The sequence below is a fragment of the Cebus imitator genome, unplaced genomic scaffold, assembly GCF_001604975.1.
Source record: "Cebus imitator isolate Cc_AM_T3 unplaced genomic scaffold, Cebus_imitator-1.0 Scaffold399, whole genome shotgun sequence".
NCBI lineage: Eukaryota > Metazoa > Chordata > Mammalia > Primates > Cebidae > Cebus > Cebus imitator.
The window spans coordinates 56484-63262 of record NW_016107714.1 but is presented as its reverse complement, the minus strand read 5'-3'; the positions used below and the strand labels follow the sequence as shown (position 1 = coordinate 63262).

At 39.8% G+C, this 6779-nt stretch overlaps 1 protein-coding gene and 1 pseudogene across 2 annotated transcripts in view; one reads left to right on the top strand and one right to left on the bottom strand.

Moving 5' to 3' along the window:
* Nucleotides 1-6779, top strand: part of LOC108289285 (RNA/RNP complex-1-interacting phosphatase-like) — a 43768-nt gene that overhangs the window by 5810 nt on the left and 31179 nt on the right. The window lies entirely within an intron of this gene.
* Nucleotides 1020-3734, bottom strand: LOC108289280 (annotated as a pseudogene). Its single transcript, XR_001819089.2, has one exon. The product of XR_001819089.2 is annotated as an antizyme inhibitor 1-like (transcript).

Sequence of the window (6779 nt, the reverse complement as noted above, 5' to 3'; positions counted from 1 at the left end):
AAAAAAAAAAAAAAATCCAGGTGTGGTGGTTCATGCCTGTAGTCTTAGCTACTTGGGAGACTGTGGTGGGAGGATTGCTTGAGCACAGAAGGTGGGGGCTACCGTGAGCCAAATTTGTGCCCTTGCACTCCAGCCTGGATGACACAGCCAACACCGTGTTTCAAAAAAAAAAGAAATATTGATAAGCACCAAATATGATAGGCACTCCACTTGGAGCTGGAGATACAGTGGTGAATAAAATCTGGGAGTTTACAGTCTAATTAGGAGACTAACATAAAACAAATACAAAAATAAATATATCGAAGTGGGCTTATTTTTTTCTTTGTGATCATTCTGGAAGAAAAGATTGTTATACTTTCTACATTCTAGGAGAATGGAAACTTTCCTTTGAATCTCATTGTTTGTTAGCATCACAGGACTTGAATAAATGCCTAATGTAATACAGAATTTTAAGCACATATTTGTTCTGATTTCATTCTCTCTGACAGAGTTTTGAGAAGAAACTTGCTCCAGAAGAATGCTTTTCCCCTTTGGATCTTTTTAACAAAATCTGAGAACAAAATGAAGAACGTGGACTGATTATTAATTTAACATATACTCAATGGTATTATAAACCAGAGGTAAGTGGAACCCTCAATAGAAAAGTTATTTATTCTGATACAAAAATAATTTATAGTAATTCAGTAATCATCTTGTACTAATGTGAAGCCTGGCCTTCTTTGATGGGTAGTAAGGTTAAAAGAGAACCAAGTGATTTCCTTAGTTACATGTTTTTAATTACTGTCTAAAATGAAATTGGAGACATGAATTGAGCTAAAATATTTGGCAGTAGGCTGTATATGTGCCTAAGAAATTCTATAAATTTCTGTATTCTATATTTTGAAAATGAAGTAAACTTACTAATACTAGCAGTGGCCCGAGGAAAGAAAGGAATATCCAACATGTCTTAGCACTTATTTTATGCAGTTGCCTGAGCATGTATTAGCATCATGGTAAAAGACAATTCTATAAGTTTATGATTTCTTTTCCCCGTATGTGTTGATACAATGCAGAGATTCATATGTTCTGTTTGCTCCATTTAGCATGTTGGTGCGAAAGAGTGATCCTTGTTCTTTTTTTTTTTTTTTTTAATCTACACAAAATTTTATTGCAATCATACTAGGGTTACATTAGGTCAAATACAACAAATACTATGATGCAATTTTACATTTATTAAACTACAGTTCAAAGCACAAATTTACACATTCTAAATACACTAAACGTTATCTAATGAAGTCACACTGGTCTTCTGCTAACATTTGATATATCTGGGTGAAAGACATGAACTTTACAAGACAAACACAAATCCTTAGTATAAAAACTGTGTTCTTGTATGTAAACGGTTTAATGGGGAACCCAATTAATGGGCTTCCATCTCCACTAAGTCATCCATTTTGTTGCATATTTTATTTTAAACGCTTAAGGGGTAGGACAAACTGGTAGGTTTAAATCTGGATACATTATCCCCATTGAAATCTCCCATTATCCCCAATGAATTATAGATGGAAGCTGATTTTGTCTGGTCCCAAATAGCTATTACTAATAGTTTTTGTTGCCAAATAATTAAGAGAATAAGATCATTTAAATTATTTTTCCACACTGGAATGTTGACCAGACAAGCTTAACCTGCAACTTCAGATCTAAAGAAGCGTTAATGCCTGTTTAAGCTTCAGTGGAAAAGCTTCTTCTTGGGTCAGCTGAATGCAAGAAGGCACAAAGAAGAAGTTCTTCATCATTGCATCGGAAGTAATTCCAGCATCTTGCATCTCATACCAATCACTGAATGACATCATGTAATAAATGGCTGGCCTCTGAAAATCATTAAAAGCAGATGGTTCATGGAAAGAATCTGCTCCCATGTTATCAAAGATAAGCCAATCTCCCACATTCAGCTCAGGAAGAAGACAGCTTTCCACAATTTGATCAAGCTCATCACAGAATGGACCCCAAAGGCTGCTTGTAAACAGAGGCTCATCTTCCTTGTATTTCTTGTGAACCTCTGGAATGGTATTTAAGTCCTCAGAAAGTTTACTTGCAAAAGAACCATAAACACCATCATTCATATAATACATGAAAGCTGGTTCATCACTTCCGGTTTTTTCCTACTCCAGAGGAAAATTTATCATTTTCAACAACTTTCTTTTCTATGATATTAACTGCAAGTGTAAATGCAGAAGACACACAGTAGCTTCCGGGTTCTGAAATTATCTTAACACCAGATCCTTCAGGAAAGTAGATATCCAACAGAGGACTGATAACATGATTAACCTCTTCCAATTGAAATTCAGTTCCCGTGAATCCTCCACCAATGTCTAACATGTTCATCGTAAAGCCAATTTCTCCAGCCTTGTCAAACACACATCAAGCATCAGATAGAGCATGTACATATAATTGAGATTCTTTGCAAGCACTCAAAACATGAAATTTAACCCCAATTATTTGGACATCAAGTTCCTTAGCACATTCCAAGAGATGCCTCCAGTTCTTCAGGGTAGTGCCAAACTTCATGTTACCCTCTTCACCTCCAATATTATCTTCTGTTGCAATATGTAGTAAGACCTTGGCATTTGGGTGATTACGTGCAATTTCCTTCAATTCAATTTCATTGTCACATGTCATGATATTCACTCCAACTTTTGCTGCTTACTTTATCTGAGACGCTTGCAAGGACTTACGTAAATAATATTTTCTGGAGATACACCCAACTCTTGCACTAAAGCCATTTCAGTTTTACTGGAACAAGCAAATCCAGTTCCAAGAGCTGCCAAAATCTCAAGTACGGCTGGAGCAGAGTTGCACTTCACTGTGTAGAATGGCTTTATCTGAGCCACTACATTCTGCCACTGACTGTGTTTCTTCACAATCTTTCCAAGATCTCCCACAAAAAATGCCTTTTTCCCTGTCAGGGTATGTTCATAAACATAGTTATCAATAACATTTCCAAGGTTTGTTCCTTCATCCAACAGGCCAACGGAGTAGTTTGCATCATCAATAAATCCTTTCATCTCAGCCGTACTCCACAAAGCCGAAAGTCATAAACCAGGAAAAACAAGAGACAGGCCACCAAGCCTACGTCTGGGTCCTTAGAATATGCAACAAAATGGACAAGTTGGGAGATGGAACCCCCCTATCATCAGCTAGGTTCCCAAGGTGGCTCAGCATTGAAGTCAAACTGCTTTCTGTACAGCACTTCTCCTAGGCCCTCTGGGACGTTGTATACTTGGTCAGAAAGTTCGCAGTGAGGCCCAAAGAGTCGGGTAAAGCGTCTTCTCTTTTTTGGCGCAATTTTTAAAGAGGGATGTGGTTACCTTGAGCAGAAATACCCAAGGCAACCTGGGCCATAGGCTGCGGGAATGACGTGGGGGTAAAAGCGCGGCACCGACACCAGCTGTGCAGCAGTGGCGGCGGCCGAAAGAGAGAAATAGAACAGCGCAAGGAAAAGAAGAAAGGCGCGAGCTGGGTGGGGAGAGGATTCCGACTCGTCACACCGCAGAACAGCAGAGAGAGAAAGGATGAGAAGAGGCAGAAAAGGCGACGACAGGAGAAAAAAAAGGTAAACCTGTGGCCGCGACGGGAGCCTGAGAATGTCAAGAGTGATCCTTCTTATCAGTTCCATGGCTTTTGGAAACAATAACATCTAATGTTAGTTAATATTTGTACAGCAGTCTGCCATTTAAAATGTACTTTCAGCTGGGTGTGATGGCTCACTCCTGAAATCCTCGAACTTTAGGAGGCGGAGGCAGATAGATCACCTGAGGTCAGGAGTTTGAGACCAGCCTGGCCAACATGGTGAACCCTGTCTCTATTAAAAATGCAAAAAAATTACCCAGATGAGGTAGTGCACACCTGTAATCCGATCTATTAGGGAGGCTGAGGCAGGAGAATTGCTTGTACCTGGGAAGCTGAGGCTGCAGTGAGCCAAGATCATGCCACTGCACAACAGCCTCGGTGTCAGAGCAAGACTCCATCTCAAAAAGAAAAAATTACTTTTACATGTATTAGCTTATCGAATCCACTTAACAATCCTGTGCTGATGAAGTAGCAGTTGTACTAACATCTTCTGTTGAGTGCTTTTTCTGTGCTCAGAGGAGAAATGGTTACAATTAATACATAATTTTACAGAAGGTAAAACAGGTTCAACAAAGGATGACCTAAAACTTAAATTTAGTTCTTTCTCTTTTTTTTAAATTGAAGCACAAGTTGAGGCCCTTTGTTTGGAGAGTTGGAGCTTCTTAGATTGTCTCCTGAGTCCTTTTGACACAACCTAGTAACCTTTGATCACTCTTTTTTTGCTGTTTATATGAAAAAAACTCTAGGCTTATCTCTTACATTTCCTGCCCCACCCTGAACTCAGCCATTTTCCCAAGGAGCTTTTGATTCCTTTTTGGTTGGAATGATATTTAGAGATTGCATTCTGAGTGCCAGAAGTGCTCAGTGCTTCTAGGCTCATTGTTTCCTGTCTTTTTCTGTGGACATTGCTAGGACATATGTTTGTTTGTAATGTAAGATACATCCTGAGTTCATGCTGATACCCTCCATTTAAACTCAGAAATTCAGTTCTAAAAGAACTGAAAGCAAGGATTTAAACAAATACTTGTACGCCAGTATTCACAGCAGCATTTGTCAAATGGCCAAAAGGTGGAAACAACCCAATCCATCAATAAGTGAATCGATACACAAAACATAGCATATGTACACAATGGAATATTGTTCAGCTAAAAAAAGAAAAAATTGAATACATGCTACAATATGGATGAGCCTTAAAAATCATCCTTAGTAAAATAAACCAGACACAGAAGGACCCATATGTAATTCCACTTGTATGAAGTACCTAGAATAGACAAATTCACAGAGACAGAAAACAGACTAAAGGATCTAGGTGGTGGGGAGAAGAGGGAATTATGGTTTAATGGTTAAGAGTCTGTTTGTTAAGAGTTTGTCGAGGATGACGAAAAAGTTTTGGGTTTAAACAATGGTGATAGTTACACGATACTACGAATGTAATGCCACTGAATGATACACTTTCATTCTTTCTTTTTTTTTTTTTGAGATGAGTTTCACTCTTGTTACCCAGGCTGGAGTGCAGTGGCGTGATCTCCGCTCACCACAACCTCCATCTCCTGGGTTCAGGCAATTCTCCTGCCTCAGCCTCCTGAGTAGCTGGGATTACAGGCACGCGCCACCATGCCCAGCTAATTTTTTGTATTTTTAGTAGAGACAGGGTTTCACCATGTTGACCAGGATGGTCTCCATCTCTTGACCTCGTGATCCACCCGCGTCGGCCTGCCAAAGTGCTGGAATTACAGGCGTGAGCCACCGCACCTGGCTTAATGATACCCTTTCTGATGGTTAAAATGATTTTCATATAGCCTCTTCTGTCTTTCGCCTTTATCTATCTGTGTCTGCTTTTCTCCCACCCAAGAATATCAGTTCCCAACTGTGCCTGGAAATCCCTCTGTCACATAATTCAAATCCAAGTTCTTCTGACTCTATTCTACTCTTCTACTTAAATCGTAGCTGCTTTAAGAAGGCACTGGCCCTTGAACTGTAAAATATTAAATGGAACTGTTTATATAATTTATAGTTAAATATGCATTCATTCACATGGAATTTGTTTTCAGTTTTGGATATCTATTGACTATGGCATTGTTTTATTGAAAATCAAGTGATACTTCCTGGTTGAAGCAGTGTTGGAAGAAATGGCTCTTTTATCAGAATTACATATTCTGATATTGGCATATTATGTTTATCATAATCTATAATCTCTTGGCTTATATTCTGGGTCCCCTAATTACTCTTTAATTCTTTCTTTGCAAATGAAATAATACACATCTTGTATGGTTTTGCTTTATAGGATTTGCCAGACACTATTCCTTACTTAAAAATATTTACCAGTTAGTTGGGCATCAAGTGCCTGATGATGAGACTATTTTAAAATTAAAACACACTGTTAATGCGTTTTTGAAAGAAAATAAAGATAATGGTGAGTTTTTGTTCTTCTGTGACATGGTAAGAGCCCCATAAAACTGCATACCTCAACCATACCTCGGCTTTCTGTTGAAACTACTCTCTGTAACCCCTAATGTGACAGGCAAGCAGTCCAAACCCATGCCATCTTGGCCCCTGCAACTTGTAATAAGTACTTAAGGTCTGTGATTTCCACCCCACCCAGACAATGTGTAAACAAATGCTTATCTTGACTTTTGTGAACCACTTAAGTAACAGTCAGAATGTCAAAAGTCCCCTGGCCCTCAGAATGTCTGGAGCCCCTCACCCTCATCTTCACCCAGGAATCCACTGGAATGTCCAGAGCCCCACACCCTCATCTCCGCCCAGGAGGTGATTTATAGACTGCACTAGCCCTCAGGATGTCTGGAGCCCCTCACCCCCACCCCTGCCCCTCACCCTCACTCCCGAGGTGGTTTTACAGGTATAAAAGGTCTTGACACCCTCCTTTTGGGGCTACGGGTTGGAGAGACGCAAGTCCTCCCTGGCTGCTGGCAATAAAGACCCTGCAATTTGGCATACTTTTGTCTTGGTGTTGATTTTCTATGCTCGCTCCAGTACAACACTTCTTATCTGAACTTTGGTATGCCATATGGATGGAGTTGGGAAATTTTTTTTTTTGTTTGTTTGTTTTTGTTTTTGTTTTGAGACGGAGTTTCACTCGTGTTACCCAGGCTGGAGTGCAATGGCCCGATCTCGGCTCACCGCAACCTCCGCCTCCTGGGTTCAGGCAA